Source organism: Panthera onca, chromosome X, assembly GCF_046562875.1.
Source record: "Panthera onca isolate mPanOnc1 chromosome X, mPanOnc1 haplotype 2, whole genome shotgun sequence".
NCBI lineage: Eukaryota > Metazoa > Chordata > Mammalia > Carnivora > Felidae > Panthera > Panthera onca.
The window spans coordinates 64791260-64810591 of record NC_138357.1 but is presented as its reverse complement, the minus strand read 5'-3'; positions in this window follow the sequence as shown (position 1 = coordinate 64810591).

The window sequence follows — 19332 nt, the reverse complement described above, 5'->3', positions numbered from 1 at the left end:
ATAAAGACAAGATTATTCTAAATATACTTGTGCCTTATAAATGGGTCCCTCAGAAAGGGCACTGCCAACATAGCTATGTCTGAAGGATTTGTTCTTTCAAAAACTGAAAAAAAAAAGAACGAGACCTTATAGAATCATAAAATATCAGATTTGGATGGGACCTTAAAAGTTGGGTTCAATTCCCTCTGTAGCTGCCTAGTGAACAGGTGTCTTGACCAAAGTTCAGTCAGCAGCAAAGGGAGTCTGGAAGTCTGTTTCCTCAGTTCTTTCTATTATAGTTTGCTACCTCTTGTGTTTAGTGTCTTCTCTGAACCAGCTGTTACTTATAATTAAGCTTATATCCCTCTTCCACAAAAACACTTTGCACAGAAAAATCAAATAAAAATAATTTTAAAAAGCTTTTGCCAATGCTATATTATTTCCTCATTTCATATCCAGTGTTACTTTTCAGGAACTTCCTCCAGACATTTTTGTTGTTGTTGTTTTTGTTTTGTTTATTCCATCAGAATTTGGGAAGTCTATAATCTGTATGAAAGAGGGTTTTTTTTGCTATATTTTTAATAGCATTTGGTCCAACATGACACATTCTTAGCTTGGCAAACATAGACACATACAGAAATACACACAGACAGACACAATGTACCCATTGGTGGCTGATGACAAGAAATGAACAGGTGTGAGGTACAGTCAGTAGAATCTGCAGTCTGGTCTTCAGGTGGATCCAACATATCACATTGTGATAATTTACTCTGGGTTATAATGAGCACAGGTGCTGGAATCATCATTTAGTGTCGGTTTAATATTAACCATTCTGAAGTGCTCACTAAAAAACATCTGGGATTTTTTCCCCTCATCTCCTTCTCCTGCTCACCCTACCACATCCTTTTGCTCTTCTTACCCTCACAGAGCCTGGTGTTTCCTGTCTAGATTAGAACATTCTGGCTGCATAATGACTATGTGGAAGCAGCCCTGGTCATATTAGCCTTGTACTGATGGTGTGTTCCAAAGCTTCATTACTGTGACTTTAATTAATTGATCTCATAAATTTGGCATATTGAATTCAAAGGTGTTCTTTGAATCTTCACTCAATGACTGTGCACCTATTTATTACTGAGTTGTAACAGCAATTTTCACAGAAGTAAATGCTTTTGGTTTATGTGTTTCTGGTTTTCATGCCTGATCCACAAAGGTTTTATAAATCGCTGTGTTGCCCCTTTAAATGCCCTATGTTAGTATAAAAAACCTCATGACAAGGGGCCCTAGCAGATTCAGTGGAAAGACTATAAAAACTTCCAGAACACTTGACATAAAACTGATATATTATGTAATAATGTTTCTAGTAGAAACCAGGACCTCATTCATCATAAAAGGCACTCCCTAAGTCCCATGCTGCATATTAAAGAAATGGTCACCCTCTAGTCACACTACAGATTTCCACTCCTAATCAGAGGTGAACAACCTAGAAGTTTTAGAGGAAAACGCTTCTGTGAAAAAAATGAATTTTGCCAAACAAAGAAGCCTTGGGACAAAGTCAGACAGCAAACCCTTCATTCAGGACCCTTCTTGGGGCCTCAATTTTATCCCTTACAAATTGAGGAAATGGGCCTATAAATCTAGATGTCTTTAGTTTACTTTTTTTGTCAGTGCAAAAGTCTCTGTAGCTGCTCTATTTGCTGGACTTTAGCTTAAGTTGATAAATATTAACTAGGGAGCTAGAAGCAATAATCTTTTGATTAGAATGGTGACAGCATTGAGTCCTTTGGTAGGGTTGTGAAAAGGAGTGTTAGGAAATTAAACAGTATTTTCCCTCTTCCTTATCCCTATATCTAATCAGCTACCATATTCTACCAAGCCCTGTCAGACAGTATCTCTTGCATCTATCTGTTGCTTTATATTTGCAGTACTGCCATCCTCACTTCAACCTGTTACCAGCTTACTCTTATTTTATTTTGAAAGCCTTTTGAATGTTATCCCTGCCTGTTCCTGTTCATTTTTGACTATTCCATACCACCAGTCTTTCAAAAATGCAGCTTATTTAGTGGTGCTCCATTGCTTCCAGCAATAAGGCAAAAGTCCTTTGTCTTAAAGTTAAAATCATCTCATACTTTGGCCCTAACTTCCCTTCGGCAGCTTTAGCTCCCTTACACATATCCTTTCTCCCAAATACCTTTATTGACAATTCCCTAAACACAGGTTGGTCAACACTGCTACCACAAAGTTTTGTCAGTCTTTGTACACCTTGGGAATACCCAACTTTATTCCCTTCACCTCAGCAACTTCTAGGTATCCCTCCAATTCCCAGTCAAATCTCATCTGTTTCTTAAGCCTTCTAAGCCACTAAGCCTAAAGTGACCTGTCTCTGAATTTCTTTAGCAATTATTCATTTGGTGAAAAATTATTCACTGTCTTATTTCTTATTAAATTATTTATTTGTAATTTTTAATTAAAGAAACAGTACAACATGAAAGAAATACTTGAGAAATGAGAAGAGTGATAGGGTAGAGGGGCTAACCCCAAATCCCTGGTCCCTAAATGGAAAACTTACTGTTTTTGAGAACATAGGTCTTCTTTCTCCTGTACCATCACTTATGAATTTTTGTGACCTTGAAATGGTTAACATCTCTAAGTCTCAATTTCCCCATCTGGATAATAGGAAAATAATAGTACTTACTTCCCAGGGTTGCTATATTATTAAGAGGTAACATGCGTGAAACTGAGTAAAAACTCAGCCTGGCTCAGGGGAATCAAAGTTTTCTAATGTTGTTATTTTTATATTCCATTTCAGTCATGCTATATGCATATTTTCATAGAAGATGGCATGTTATTTTTTCAATTAACAATTCTCCATAAGTATATTTTTCCATTGGAACCATCTTCACACAGATTATTTTTAATTGTTTTATAACAATCTGTAGTACATATACATCATACTTTACTCATGATTTCCTTTATTATTAGGTACTTGAGTTGCCTCCCATAATCTTTTGTTATTATAAATAATATTTTGATTAATATTTTAGGCATAAAAAGTTCCCTTCATTTGGATGATTTCCTTTGAATGAATTTTTAATTTTTTTAATGTTTATTTATTTTTGAGAGGCAGAGAGCTAGCAGGGGAGGGGCAGAGAGAGAGGGAGACACAGAATCTGAAACATGCTCCAGGCTCTGAGCTGTCAGCACAGAGCCCAATGTGGGACTCAAACCCACGAACCTTGAGATCATGACCTGAGCTGAAGTCAGGTGCCTAACAGACTGAGCCACCCAGGTGCCCCATCATTTGAATGAATTTTTAGAAATGAGGTTTTTGAGTAAAAGAGTACACACATTGCTATCGCTCTTATGCAAATTAAGATAGCTCTAGTTTTATACATACATCAATTTTGTGTATTATCCCCTAATTAGAAAGTTATATAATATTCAAAATAATATTTAGTTGTGTTTTTTTCTATTTCTTTAAACATTGTCATACCAAGGTTGAACATTTTTCGTATGTATGTTTGCCACTATATCCTATCTTACAAATTGTTCATAGTCTTTGCCCAGTTATCATTTTGGACCTTAATGTCTTTGTTTTAATTTCTATAGGTACTTTAGAGACACTATAAAGAGTATATTTTTGTGTTATATTTGCCACTATATTTTTCTGGCCCATTATTTACTTGTTTTAGTTATTTTTTAATGTATAGTAATTTCACATTTGTGTGAAGTCCAGTATGTCAGTATTTTCCTTTGGGATTGCTTTTTTTTTTCCACTCTTATCCTTCAAAGTTAATCTCCAGTCTGCCTCCTTTGACGGCTCTTATTCTTACGTTGTAATGTTGTATTAGTCTATTTTTATTTGACTATTATCAATCTAGAGTATAAAGTCTCCAAATTCAGGGATTCTATTTTATACTGTACGCAGAGTGGAAAGAGGACTGACTTGTGAGTTCAAAAACCTGTACTTGAAGCCACATAATTGCTATGTAACTTTAAATATGTCAGTATATTTCTTTTGGCTTCTACAAAACTGATTCCCCCTCTGTTTTTTTTCACAAGTTATTAGGAGTGGCAAAGGTAGTTATGTACATAACTTTAATTAATGGCAATGCATCATTAAGCATCAGTTGTAGGGGCACCTGGGTGGCTCAGTTGGTTGAGCAACCAGCTTCAGCTCAGGTCATGATCTCACGGTTTGTGAGTTAGAGCCCCGCGTCGGCCTCTGTGCTGACAGCTCAGAGCCTGGAGCCTGCTTTGGATTCTGTGTCTCCCTCTCTCTCTGCCCCTCCCCCACTCATGTGCTGTCTCTCTCTCTGCCCCTCCCCCACTCATGTGCAAATAAATAAACATTTTAAAAAATCAGTTGTAATTATTCATGTGACCAACAGTGCCTAGCACAGTGCTGCTTTGATAAGAGGCTCTCAGTAAAATTGTGTTTTTTAAAGGTTCATTTTATTTATGAGAGAGAGAATAAAAGAGTGTGCATAAGTTGGGGAGGGGCAAAGAGAGAGAGAGAGACAGAGGATTCCAAGTGGGCTCTGTGCTGACAGCAGAGAACCTGATGCAGGGCTGGAACTCACGAACAGTGAGATCAAGACATGAGTTGAACTCAGATGATTAACCAACTGAGCCATCCAGGCACCCTCTCTGTAAAATTGTTTAATTAGAATTTTATGGGATAATCATATATTAAGGGAAAACAATGAAATAAGTCACCGTACTAAATGCTCACATTAGCCAGGATTACTGTCTATTCACTCTAAATTTTCTAGTAATTCACTCTAAATTTTCTAGTAATTAGCAAGGATTACTGTCCTTTAACTCTAAATTTTCTAGTGTAAAATGAATTGCAAATGCTCTACTTTATAATAAACTGTGTCTTTGTTTGATTTGGGAATTGTGGTGTCCTTGACCATGACATCTCATTAATGGATTTTAGCTAGATTAAAAAAAAAAATGAAGTTAGCTGTTGTTTAAACTTCAGCCATGAAACAAGCACAGAAATTCACCTTAAGGAAATTTTGAAAACTATCTTTGCTACAAAGTGAAGATTACCCATGCTTAATAGTACGTGATATTCTAAATGAAAAATAATCTGGAAAATCAAAGTTTGATACAGTGTCTAAGATCCCATTGTAGTTCTTTTGCTTTAAATCTGCTCTGTGGAACATAGAAATACTACTGCAATGAATTTGCAGTGGCAACCTTTAAATTCTTTTAGTTACATGAGATTTGTTGCAATAAATGGAGAAACGCTAAAACTATGCACTGATACACATCTCTTAAAAGGTGGAGAATGCATAACCTCAGATAAGGTGCCTACCTTCATATATGAAGAAACTCAATGTCATGAAGTGTGAAGCCATAAAAGACATAACTTGTTCATAAATCAATATGTAAGTGTATCATCTCTTCATGCCTTTCTGGAAAAAAAGGGTGCATACACACACACAGACACACACACACACCCCCCAATAATTCATGTTACTTGTTTTATAAAATATTTGACAAACTACATATGTATTAAATGTCCAAACATAAAGGAGGGGATACAAAATAACTATGCTTACATTTCTTTTTTTTTTAATTTTTTTTTAAAAATGTTTATTTATTTTGTGAGAGAGACAGTGCCTGCATGAGTGACTGGGGGAAGGGCAGAGAGAGGGAGAGAGAGAATCCCAAGTAAGCTCTGTGCCAAAATCAGTACCAAATGCTTTGGAAGGTACCTGAAAGTTAGAGAAGTAAAATAATGGTATGTGAAAAGATTTCAAATTCGTGATCAAAGTCATTTTTGTAATAATAATTATAATAAGATATAAGTAATAGTATGATTAAAATACATTATTATTGTCATCCCATATTAATAGAGCTTCCTTAGGTCACTGAGATTTCAACTGTGAATATGGACGTCCTGAATGTGACTGAATTCTGGGACCACTCATACATGGAATCACTGGAATTAATGCAAAAATTGCTTGACATTTGCATAGCATCATAAATCAAGTGTGTTTCTCCTTGAACTTAGTGCCTGCTTCGATCATCTTATCATTGAATGTAATTAATCTAAACACCTGTGCCAAAAAAAACCCTAAATTTGCTTTTAAACATTTCAGGATCTCAAGGTTTAAATGAGCAAAATACTCAAAGTATCACAATGTTATTGTCCGTTGGTGGGGTGGAAGATGAAGTGAGGAAACATCCAAATACATAAGAATGCTTAGAAACTGATCCAGTTCTTGGAATTTGTGGCATGGTGTAGGGAAAGAACAGTAAAGTTAGTCAGGAAAACTACCTTTGGGCTCTGTTATGGATACCCTATATAACTTTTGGCAAGTCACTCCCCTCTCTTTGTCCTGTATACTAAATAGTGACTGTCAGCATTAAGTGAGCTAATGTGTGTAAAAAAAAAAAATCTTTATAAGCTGCAAAGCACTAACTACTTTAAAGATTATATTATCAACAATACATTATCAAAATATTATTGAAAGATATTAAAGATTTAAATAAATGAAAAGATATTCCATGTTTATGGTTTGGAAAACTTAATATTTGTAAGAAGGCAGTATACCTCAAATTAATCTGATTCAACATAATTCTTACCAAAATATCATCTGGATTTTGTGCATAATTGATAAGACGATCCTAAAATTAATATGGAAATACAAGAGGCCCAGAATTCCCAAAACCATCGTGAAAAAGAACAAAGTTGGGGCCAGAGAGAGTTGGGAAGATGGCAGTATAGGAGGACGCTGGGCTCACCTCGTACTGCTGAGTGCTTGGATTCCACCCACATCTGCCTAAATAACACAGAAAACTGCCAGAAGACTAGCAAAATGGACTCTCCAGAGCCAAGCATATACAAGAGGCCCACAGAAGAGGGTAGGAAGGGCAGAGAGGCGGTGTGTGCTACATGGGCTGGCGGGAGGGAGCTAGGGTGGTGGAGGGGCAGCCCACCGGTAATGTCAGAGCCCCCCAAGTCTGGATTGCAAAAGTGGAGGGGCCAGACTGCGTGAGATCTGACAGCGAGTGGGACTTAACATCTGGAATGTTAACAGTCAACAGCTCTGATCTCGGAGAGAAGGGAGTGTGAGAGAACGCCGGGAGGGAGATTTGTTGAGCTCTGGAAGACAGAGCTCAGCTTGGCTGGGGAACAAAGGTGCTGGCAAGCGCATTTCCCTCTCCTATCCCGCAGCTGAAATTCCAAAGGGAACCAGTTCCCATCACCAAACTTGCTTGCACTGCACAAATGCCCACAAACTCCCAATGCTGTGCTTCTGTGGATCCATCCCTCAGATGGGCCTGCCTCCCTCCCAGTGCTTCAAGGCCCCTCCCAGAGGGGAATACCAACTGCAAAGCGAGCTAAGTCTGCCCCTCCTGCCCCTTTGTACCTTGCAGATCTACCACAGCAAACACACCCTTGGCCAGATCCCATCGAAGCAGCACCACAAGCCTGGCAGTGTGCAAGTAGCCCTGACATGAAACACACCACTCCACAGTGAGTCCTGCCCCTGGGGAAGGGGAAAACAAGGTACACACCAGTTTGACTGTGGCCCCAGTGGTTGGCTGGGGGCAGATATTGGTTGGGTCTGACTGTGGCCCTCCCAACCAACACTATTTACTCCGGACAGCACAGGGGAAGTGCCCTGCAGTTTGGAGCTATCAAAGACACTACCCAAAATGACAAAACGGAAGAATTCTCCTGAAAAGAAACTCCAGGAAGTAGCGACAGCTAACGAATTGATCAAAAAGGATTTAAGCAATATAACGGAACAAGAATTTAGAATAATAGTCATAAAATTAATCCCTGGGCTTGAGAAAAGCATAGAGGATATATTAAAAAAAGCAGAGAATCTATTGTTACAGAGATCAAGGGACTAAGAAATAGTCATGAGGAGCTAAAAAATGCTATGAATGAGGTGCAAAATAAAATGGAGGCGGCCATAGCACAGATTGAAGAGGCAGAGGAGAGAAGGTTAATTAGAAGATAAAATTATGGAAAAAGAGGAAGCTGAGAATAAGAGAGATAAAAACAATCCAGGAGTAGGAAGGGAGAATTAGAGAACTAAGTGATGAAATCAAATGGAACAATATCCGTATCATAGGAATTCCAGAAGAAGAAGAAGAAGAAGAAGTAGAAGAAGAAGAGGAGAAAGAAAGGGGCTGAAGGTGTACTTGAACAAATCATAGCTGAGAAGTTCCCTGATCTGGGGAAGGAAACAGGCATTGAAATCCAAGAGGCACAGAGAACTCCCTTCAGACATAAACTGGAATCGATCTTCTGCATGACATATCATAGTGAAACTTGCAAACTACAAGGATAAAGAGAGAATTCTGAAAGCAGATAGGGATAAACAGGCTCTAACATAGACAGGTTGACACAGAAGTGGCAGACCTATCTACTGAAACTTGGCAGGCCAGAAAAGAATGGCAGGAAATCTTCAATGTGATGAACAGAAAAAATATGCAGCCAAAAATCTTTATCCAGCAAGTCTGTCATTCAGAATAGAAGGAGAGATAAAGGTTTTCCCAAACAAACAAAAACTAAAGAAATTAATCACCATTAAACCAGCCCTACAAGAGATCCTCAGGGGGATTCTGTGAGTGAAATGTTGCAAGGACCACAAGGTACCAGAGACATCCCTACAAGCATGAAACCTACAGACATCACAATGACTCTAAACCCATAACTTTCAAAAATAACTCTGAATGTAAATGGACTAAATGATCCAACCAAAAGACATAGGGTATCATAATGGATAAAAATACAAGACCCATCTATTTTCTGTCTACAAGAGACTCATTGTAGACCTGAGGACACCTTCAGATTGAAAGTGAGGGGATGGAGAACTATCTATCATGCTACTGGAAGTCAAAAGAAAGGTAGAATAGCCATCCTTATATCAGACAAACTAGACTTTAAATTAAAGGCTGTAGCAAGAGATGAAGAAGGGCATTATATAATAATTACAGGGTCTATCCATCAGGAAGAGCTAACAATTATAAATGTCTATGTGCTGAATATGGGAGCCGCCAAATATATAAAACAAATATCACAAATATAAGCAACTTTATTGATAAGAATGATGTAATTGCAGGAAACTTTAATACTCCACTAACAACAATGGATAGATCATCTAGACACAGGATCAATAAAGAAACAAGGGCCCTGAATGATACATTGGATCAGATGGACTTGACAGATATATTTAGAACTCTGCATCCCAAAGCAACAAAATATACTTTCTTCTCGAGTGCACATTGAACATTCTCCAAGATAGATCACATACTGGGTCACAAAACAGCCCTTCATAAGTATAAAGAATTGAGATCTTACCTTGCACACTTTCAGACCACAATGCTATGAAGCTTGAAATCAACCACAGGAAAAAGTCTGGAAAACCTCCAAAAGCATGGAGGTTAAAGAATACCCTACTAAAGAATGAATTGGTCAACCAGGCAGTTAGAGAAGAAATTAAAAAAATATATAGAAACAAATGAAAATGAAAAGACAACAATCCAAACGCTTTGAGATGCAGCGAAGGCAGTCCTGAGAGGACAATACATTGCAATCCAGGCCTATCTCAAGAAACAAGAAAAATCCCAAATACAAAATCTAACAGCACACCTAAAGGAAATAGAAGCAGAGCAGCAAAGACACCTCAAACCCAGCAGAAGAAGAGAAATAATAAAGATCAGAGCAGAAATAAACAATATAGAATCTAAGAAAACAGTAGATCAGATCAATATAAAGAAGAGTTGGTTTTTTGAAAAAAGTTGATAAACCTCTAGCCCAGCTTCTCAAAAAGAAAAGGGACAGGACCCAAATAGACAAAATCACAAATGAAAATTAATTTATTACAACCAGTCCCTCAGAAATACAAGCAATTATCAGGGAATACTATGAAAAAATATACATCAACAAACTGGACAACCTGGAAGAAATGGACAAATTCCTAAGCATCCACACAGTTTCAGAACTCACACAGGAAGAAACAGAAAATGAACAATCCCATAACCAGTGAAGAAATTGAATCAGTTATCAAAAATCTCCCAACAAATAAGAGTCCAAGACCAGATGGTTTCCCTGGGGAATTCTTCCAGACATTTAAAGCAGACTTAATACCTATCCTTCTCAAGCCTCTACAAAAAATAGATAAGGAAGGAAAACTTCCAGATTCATTATTTCAAGCCAACATTACTTTGATTCCCAAACCAGAGACCCAGCAAAAAAAAAAAAAAAAATACAGGCTAATATCCCTGATGAATATGGATACAAAAATTCTCAACAAGATCCTAGTAAAACAAATTCAACAGCATATAAAAAGAATTATTCACCATGATCAAATGGGATTCATTCTTGGGCTGCAGGGCTGGTTCAATATTTGCAAATCAATCAATGAGATACATCACATTAATAAAACAAAATATAAGAACCATATTATCCTGTCAATCAATGCAGAAGAAGCATTTGACAAAATTCAGCATCTCTTCTTAATAAAAACCCTCGAGAAAGTCTGGATAGACAGAACATACTTAAACATCATCAAAGCCATTTATGAAAAGCCCACTGCTAATATAATTTTCAATGGGGAAAAACAGAGCTTTTTCCCTGAGATCAGGAACATGACAGGGATGCCACTCCCACCACTGTTGTTTAACATAGTGTTGGAAGTTCTAGCATCAGCAATCAGACAACAAAAGGAAATCAAAGGCATCAAAATTGGCAAAGATGAAGTTAAGTTTTCACTTTTTGCAGATGACTTGATACTATACATGGAAAGCCCGATAGACTCCACCAAAAGTCTCCTAGAACTGATACATGAATTCAGCAAAGTTGCAGGGTACAAAATCAATGTACATAAATCGGTTGCATTTTTATACACAAATAATGAAGGAACAGAAAGAGAAATAAAGAAACATCTCATTCACAATTGCACGGAGAACCATAAAATACTTAGGAATAAATCTAACCAAAGATGTAAAAGATCAGTATGCTGAAAACTATAGAAAGCTTATGAAGGAAATTGAAGGAGATACCAAGAAATGGAAAAAAACATTCTGTGCTCTTGGATTGGAAGAATAAATATTGTTGAAATGTCAATACTACCCAAAGCAATCTACATATTCAATGCAATCCCAATCAAAATTGCACCAGCATTCTTCTCAAAGCTAGAACAAGCAATCCTAAAATTTGCATGGAACCAGAAAAGATCCCAAATTGCCAAAGTAATATTGAAGAAAAAGACCAAAGTGGGAGACATCACAATCCCAGAATTTAGCCTCTATTACAAAGCTGTAATCATCAAGACAGCATGATATTGGCACAAAAGCAGACACATAGACGAATGGAATAGAATAGAGACTCCAGAACTGGACCCACAAAAGTATGGCCAACTAATCTTTGACAAAGCAGGAAAGAATATCCAATGGAAAAAAATTACAGTCTCTTTAAAAATGTTGCTGGGAGAACTGGACAGGCACATGCAGAAGAATGAAATTAGACCACTTTCTTACACCATTAACAAAAATAAACTCAAAATGGATAAGGGACCTGAATGTGAGACATGAAACAATTAACACCCTAGAGGAGAAAGCAGGAAAAAACCTCTCTGACCTCAGCCCCAGAAATTTCTTACTTGACACATCTTCAAGGGCAAGGGAATTAAAAGCACAATTCCTCATAAAGGAATCGGGACCTCATAAAGACAAAAAGCTTCTGCACTGCAAAGCAAAAAATCAACAAATCTAAAAGGCAACCAACGGGATGGGAAAAGATATTTGCAAATAACATATCAGACAAAGGGTTAGTATCCAAAATCTATAAAGAACTCACCAAACTCCACACCCGAAAAACAAATAATCCAGTGAAGAAATGGGTAGAAGGCATGAATAGACACTTCTCTAAAGAAGACATCCAGATGGCCAACAGGTACAAGAAAAGATGCTCAACGTCACTCCTCATTAGGGAAATGCAAACCAAAACCACACTGAGATATCACCTCCTGCTAGTCAGAGTGGCTAAAATTAACAAGTCAGGAGACTACAGATGCTGGAGAGGATGTGGAGAAACGGGAACCCTCTTGCACTGTTGGTGGGAATGCAAACTGCTGCAGCTGCTCTGGAAAACAGTGTGGAGGTTCCTCAAACAATTAAAAATAGGTCTACCTTATGACCCAGCAATAGCACTGCTAGGACTTTACCCAAGGGTTACAGGAGTGTTGATGCATAGGGGCACTTATACCCCAATGTTTATAGCAGCATTTTCAACAATAGCTAAATTATGGAAAGAGCCTAAATGTCCATCAACTGATGAATGGATAAAGAAATTGTGGTTTATATACACAATCAAATACTACTTGGCAATGAGAGAGAATGAAACATGGCCTTTTGTAGCAACGTGGATGGAACTGGAGAGTGTTATGCTGAGTGAAGTAAGTCATACAGAGAAAGATAGATCCCATGTGTTTTCACTCTTTTGTGGATCCTGAGAAACTTAACAGAAAACCATGAGGGAGGGGAAGGAAAAAAAACGGGAGGGAGACAGCCAAACCATAACAGACTCTTAAAATCTGAGAATAAACTGAAGTTGCTGGGGGGTGAGTGGGAAGGGAAAGTGGGTGATGAGCATTGAGGAGAGCACCTGTTGGGATGAGCACTGGATGTTGTATGGAAATGAATTTGACAATAAATTTCACATAAAGAAAAGAACAAATTTGGAGGATTCAAGCTTCTCAAATTAAAAATTTACTGCAAAGCACAATAATAAAACCTGTGTGGTACTGGTGTAAGGATAGACATATATGTCAGAAGAATACTATTTAGAGTCCAGAAATAGACCCTTAGTTTTATGGTAAATTGATTAAGACACAGGCATTCAAAGGGGGAAAGAATAATCTTTTCAAAAAATGTTGTTGGTATAACTATATCTATATGCAAAAGAATGAAGTTACAATCATCATGAAGAACAATTAACTCAAAATGGATAAAAGGCCTAAATATAAATGAAAAAAGTATAAAATTATTAGAAGAAAGCACAGGAGTAAATCTTCTCATTCCTGAGGTATGTAATAATTTCTTAGATAAGGTACAAAAAATACAAGTGACTAAAAAAAAAAAATAGAAAAATCGAGCTTCCTCAAAATTGAAACTTCTGTAGTTTGAAGGATAACAAGAAAGGCAAAAAACAATCTACAGATTAGAGTAGGATAAAATATTTTTTAAAAATATTTTCTGACATAAAACTTGTATCCCAAATGTATAAATATCTCCTACAACACAATTTAGAAAAAAATAATTGCATAGGATTTCTCTAAGAAATATATACAAATGACCTATAAACACATGAGAAGAGATACCATCATTATTCATAAGGGAAATACAAACCTAAACCTCACTAAAATACTATTTTCACACTAGGATGTCTCTAGAGCTTCAAAAAGACAAACAGAATTGAGTGTTTATGAGAATGGAAAGGGATCAGAAGTGTAATAACACTACAGTCAGTAATGCAAAAATGCTACAGGCACTTTGGTAAAGAGTCTTGCAGTTGTTCAAACAGTTAAATATAGCATAACCCATATGACCCAGGAATTCCCTCTTTATGTATGTAACTAAGGGAATTGAAATAGTATATCCACACTAAAGCTTGTAAACAAATATTCATAACAGTAATATTCATAATAGCCCAAGAGTGAAACCAACCCAAATGTCTATCACCTGTTAAGTGCATAAACAAAATGTGGTACATCCCTGCAAAGGGATATTATTCAACCAGAGACAGGGATGAGGTACTGATGTATGCTACAGCCTGAATGAAAATTGTTAAGTGAAAGTAGCCAGTTAAAAAATATTGCATATTATGTGATACCATTTATATTAAATGTCCAGAAAAGGAAAATTCATATAGATATTAAGTAGATTAGTGTTTGCCAGAGGTAGTGGGGAGTGGGTAAAGGAGATTGATTGTTTATTGATATGGAGTTTCTTTTTATGTGATGGAAATGTTCTGGAAGTAGAATAGTGATAATAGCTGCATAGCCTTGCAAATGTACTAAAAATCACTGAACTATATCTTTAAAAAGGTGAATTCCATTGTATATTAATTATATGTAAATATATATTTTAAAGAACAACAGTGACTTCTTTTGAACAGTGTGCAGCAGCAAATAATTTAACTCACAAGGTGGAACTGCTACAGAAGTAAATCAAAAAATTATCTTTTCCTGTGCTGGGAGTGGGATCCACAATAGCTCTGCATTATTTTCCTCAGCCATACACTTGTCCACACTAGTACATAGCTATTTAGATAAGAGCTATCTTATTTTAGATTTTAGAATTGGAGTCAATAGGAATGTGGAAATTTATTTGTTTTCCCTCTTATTCCCTTACCACTTTTACCTCATTTTTAATTAAGTGATACCACACATTTTCTAAAAGGCTGGTCCTGAGTATAATCCCTGACTTAATTTACATGCCACACAAGATAATAAGCCTCATTTATTTATAGTAACATTTGGCTTTCACTAGGATCTAAATTAGCAAGCTTGTCCATCCATTTTATTCATTGATCATGATTCTAAATAACTTCTAGGTATTTTCAGAAATCAAAGCATAATGAGTATTTGACCCATTAATCATATCAGAGATATTTTACCTAAATGCTGAGAGTAATTCCAAAGAAATGTGAACTTCAAAAATATGTTTTGTCCTAGGGTAATTACTTGGAAGACATAAAGTTGATGTGGATGTATAGAATGTAAAGACCATCTCATGACTATGGAGACTTCATACTTATAAAAGCCAAATCATCTTCCATATCATTTTTCTGTAATAGAAAATATTGGTAAAATATACTTCCAAATTCTTTGAAAGTTAATAAGCTACCAATTGCAAAAAAGAGAGTAATGTTCAATAATACCTTGGTATAGAGATGACTCAGTTATTGTTATACCGGCAGCATTCATTGTTCATCGAAGCACCTACCAGGGACAGTGTGTACTCAACAAGTCAATCATCCATAATTTCCGATGCTAAGGGCAAACAAAAATCAGTCATCTAATGAAGAAAACGTTTTTGTGGTTCTACATTACCAAGACAGGTTCCAATTACCTACAGTCTCCTCGTTTCTCTACATTCTTTGTATAGATTAGTTATTGGAGCATTGAAATTCAAATATCGTTCCTTGATTTGTTTCTCAAAGTAGGAATTGAAACATGTAATAGAAAGAACAAGAGACCGAGAGGTAACTGACCAACTTTCTCCAGATTATAGTCAATTTGTTCAGATAATATGTATTTTCTTCTGTGTCATCAATCACACTTTATTTCATTTTTTCCATTTTAAGAAGGAAAATTTCTAGGTCAAGTTTCCAAGACTCCATGAGCACATTATTTAACTTTAAAAACCATCAATGTTTTGACATATTTGTTTGACCTAATTCCTAACGCTTTTTAAAGTCTAGACTACTTTTAAATTATTTCAAATATGATGTTATTTATTCCTTATATACTTCCATTTATTTTCCAGAAAAAATAAAGGCATTTGCGTTTAAAATACCATCATCATACCTAAAAGGTTAACAATATGTCATTAGTTATTATTTCAAATGCAGTCCTATCCAAATTGCTCTGAATGTCTAAAATTAATTTTTTTTCCATTTGTATATTGGAATCAGAATCCAAAATAATTCTACTCATTGTTTTTCAAAATCATGTCTCTTAATTATCTTTAATTCCTTTTATTCTAAAATAGTCCTCTTCCTTTCCACATCCAATTTTTGCACTTATGGTTGCCACTATTTTATTTATTTATTTTTTATTTTTTTTATAATTTTTTAATGTTTATTTATTTTTGAGACAGAGAGAGACAGAGCATGAACGGGAGAGGGTCAGAGAGAGAGGGAGAAACAGAATCTGAAGCAGGCTCCAGGCTCTGAGCTGTCAGCACAGAGCCCAACGCGAGGCTGGAACTCACGGACAGTGAGATCATGACCTGAGCTGAAGTCGGACGCTTAACCAACTGAGCCACCCAGGCGCCCTGGTTGCCACTATTTTAACCATACACTTTTAGTCTGAGAATGTAAATTGTCAATTTACATTTTTTCTGAATTAATCATTATGATTTACCTGGGACTACCATACATACATTCATTATACCAGGAATATTTGTGGTGCTGGATATTCACTGATGAAAGTGGAAGATATAGTCCAGAACCATGTCATGAAATTTGCAAACAGCAAACAAATAGTTGTATAAGATAGTGTCAGTTGTGATAGGCTATGTGATAAAAAATAAAGTATAATAAGGAGATAGAGTTGGGTAGAGTAATGGAGCTATTTTAGGTAAGGTGATCAGAGAACATCCTTATAAAGTAGCCACTTATTTAGAAAGTAGAATATAGAATGATAGGCTGACTGAGTTGAAAGTCACATTAAAGGTCACATAGTCCAATTTCTGGACTGGATGATTCGTAAAATATGCTTATTTTAAGGATTGTACTAACCAGATATTTTTAAGGGTTTTATGGTGGTTGTGAGTCTGTATGCAGATGTGTATGTGCATACACATACATTTTGACCGCATGTTTGACCTAAACTTTGGAATAAATAAAACCAAAGAATTTGGGAATGCATATGAACCCGCTTTACTTTTCAAATAACTTGTGGAATTAAGGACAGGAGTTTTATTATTTAGATTACCTAAATTTCCAAATAGATATTCATATATATATAACTACATATAAATACAACTATATATATAACTATGTAACTATGCAAGTATATATTTATAATTGTATGTATATATGCATACATATTTATATATATACAATTGTATGTATGTGTACATGTAAATATAGAATCGTTTTTTCTGTTGTGGTGTTTTATGACTACATCAAAGTTCACTTACTTGTCAAAAGACATTACATTTGATGGTAAATAGTAGTTGTCTGGTTATCCAATCCCTGGACATGCATATTTCTAGTAAATTGAGTGTTATTGAAATATATATGTACTCTGAGAACAATTCAATATCAATAGTTTGAGTAAGTTAAATGCCACAGAACAACAATCATTTCATATGGTTCATCAATAAATTCTAAAGAAGGAAAATGAAGATGTTGGTAGGGGACTGCAGTTTCATGTGTACTTCTTTATTGAAAAATGGTCATACTTCTGTGTAAGGGTGCAAATCAGGTGAAGATAAAAGGAGACACATTTGCCCAATCTTGCTTAAAGATCAGTCAAAAGAGTTGAACTATATAATTATTAACATAAATAAAGTAGAATGAATGTTATCCTCTCATCTTTCCTTTCACCTAAATGAAATAAACTATTTTAATCCTCTATCATAAAATTGCTTCCCAGCATTTTCCTCATATTCTTCCATTAAATTTGAATTATGTAAGGTAATGTTTACTCATAATTTTCATGCTTACTTATACTGTGGGTTCTAGAAACAATAAAAACGAATAATAGGACATTTTTTGTTTGGTACATACTCACCCTTCGCATATTTTGAACAGGTATGGGTTTCTATTCTTAGCCAATTACCTCATATCTCCATATCTAGATTTTCCAGTTGCTCTTGTAGAGATACTGATCCTTATATTGAGTGTTTCTTGAATGTGGAAAACGACATAATACCATAAAACACTTTTTGATGACACATTCACATTGGAAAAAGAAAAAAAAGAAACAAAAGAATAAAATTAAGCCCGAGAAGAATCATTAAGAACCCATGTACTCTATCAGATAATTATCTATAAACTAAGAAATGTATGTGCTTCTTCTGTCTTTGGTATTAAGTGAGATAATCCTGCCAGTCTTTCTCATTACTTAGACATATTATGTCATTTTAAGCAAATAATTACACTTCAACTCTTACCCAATCTCTTAAATATAATATTAACTCTGAACTGAATATTTATAAATATCATTCTTAAAATTTCTCAGTTCCAAATAAAATGGAGGTGAAGCTAAGGTAGAAAGTGTGAATTCAATTATAGTGAAGTCTTACATACTCAAAGTTTATCACATGTTAAAAGTAAACTACTGAGATATTCAGAGCCATAACTCTTAATGGGGGGGATTATAACAGAATACCTGATTTTGTTATTCTTTTTTCTTCATACTCCTCCTTAATCTTTTAAAAATATAAAATGTCAGAAAGAGGGGAATGTGGTAGAGTAGGAGTACCTTTAGCTGGCCTTGTTCTGGGTACTGCTAGATAGTACTCAGTATCTATCATTATAAGCAATTTTATGATAGAGTATTAAAATAGTTTATTTCATTTCGGTGAAAGAAAAGATGAGAGGATAAAATAGATAGTGTAAGTAACCCAGAAAAAATGACCTAAAGACTGGAAGAATGAACTCCATGACCGAAAGTATATAAGAGGTCACACTGAAGAAGGTAGGAGGGCAGATGTGATTTAAGACATATAGGGACTGTGGCCATCCGTAGACAGGAGGGACCAAGGAGCATGGTGAAGGGTAAGTCACAGTATGGCACTTAAGCGAAACAGATATAAGTAAGATACCTAATACAGAATTTAAAGTAATGGTCATAAAGACACTCACTGGACTTGAGAAAATAGTGGAGATGATCAGTGAGAACCTTAACAAAGAGATAAAAAAGAACCAATTATAAATAAAGAACACAATAAATGAAATTAAAAATACACTTGATGGCATAAATAGCAGACTAAATGGAGCAGATGAACAAATTAATGACCCGGAAGACAGAGTAATGAAAATTAACCAAACAGGAAATGAGAGGAAAACGATTAGGCAAATTGAGAATAGTCTTAGGGAACTCAGTGACTCCATCAAATGTAACAAAATTCAGATAATAGGAATCGCAGAAAAAGAGAGAGAATAAAGGATGCAGAAAATGTATTTGAAGAAATAATAGCTGAAAACTTTCTGAACCTGGGAAAGGAAACAGATATCCAGATCCAGGAGGCACAGAGATTCCCCCCAACAAAATCAACCCAAAGAAGTCCACACCAAATCATATAATAATTAAAATGGCAGAAAGTAGTGATATACCTAAATAAATAAATAAATAAATAAATAAATAAATAAATAAAAAGTTTAAAAAAAGCAAGAAAAAAGAAGACAGTTATGTATAAAGAAACCCCATAAACTTGGCAGGCTAGATGGGAGTAGCATGATACATTCCAAGTACTTAAAGGGGAAAATACGCATCCAAGAATACTCTATCCAGAAAGGCTATCATTCAGAATAAGAGAGATAAAGAGTTTCTCAAACAAAAACAGAAGGAGTTTATCAAAACTAAACCAGCCTTACAAGAAATACTGAAGGGGACACTTTGAGTGGATAAATGAGAGTTT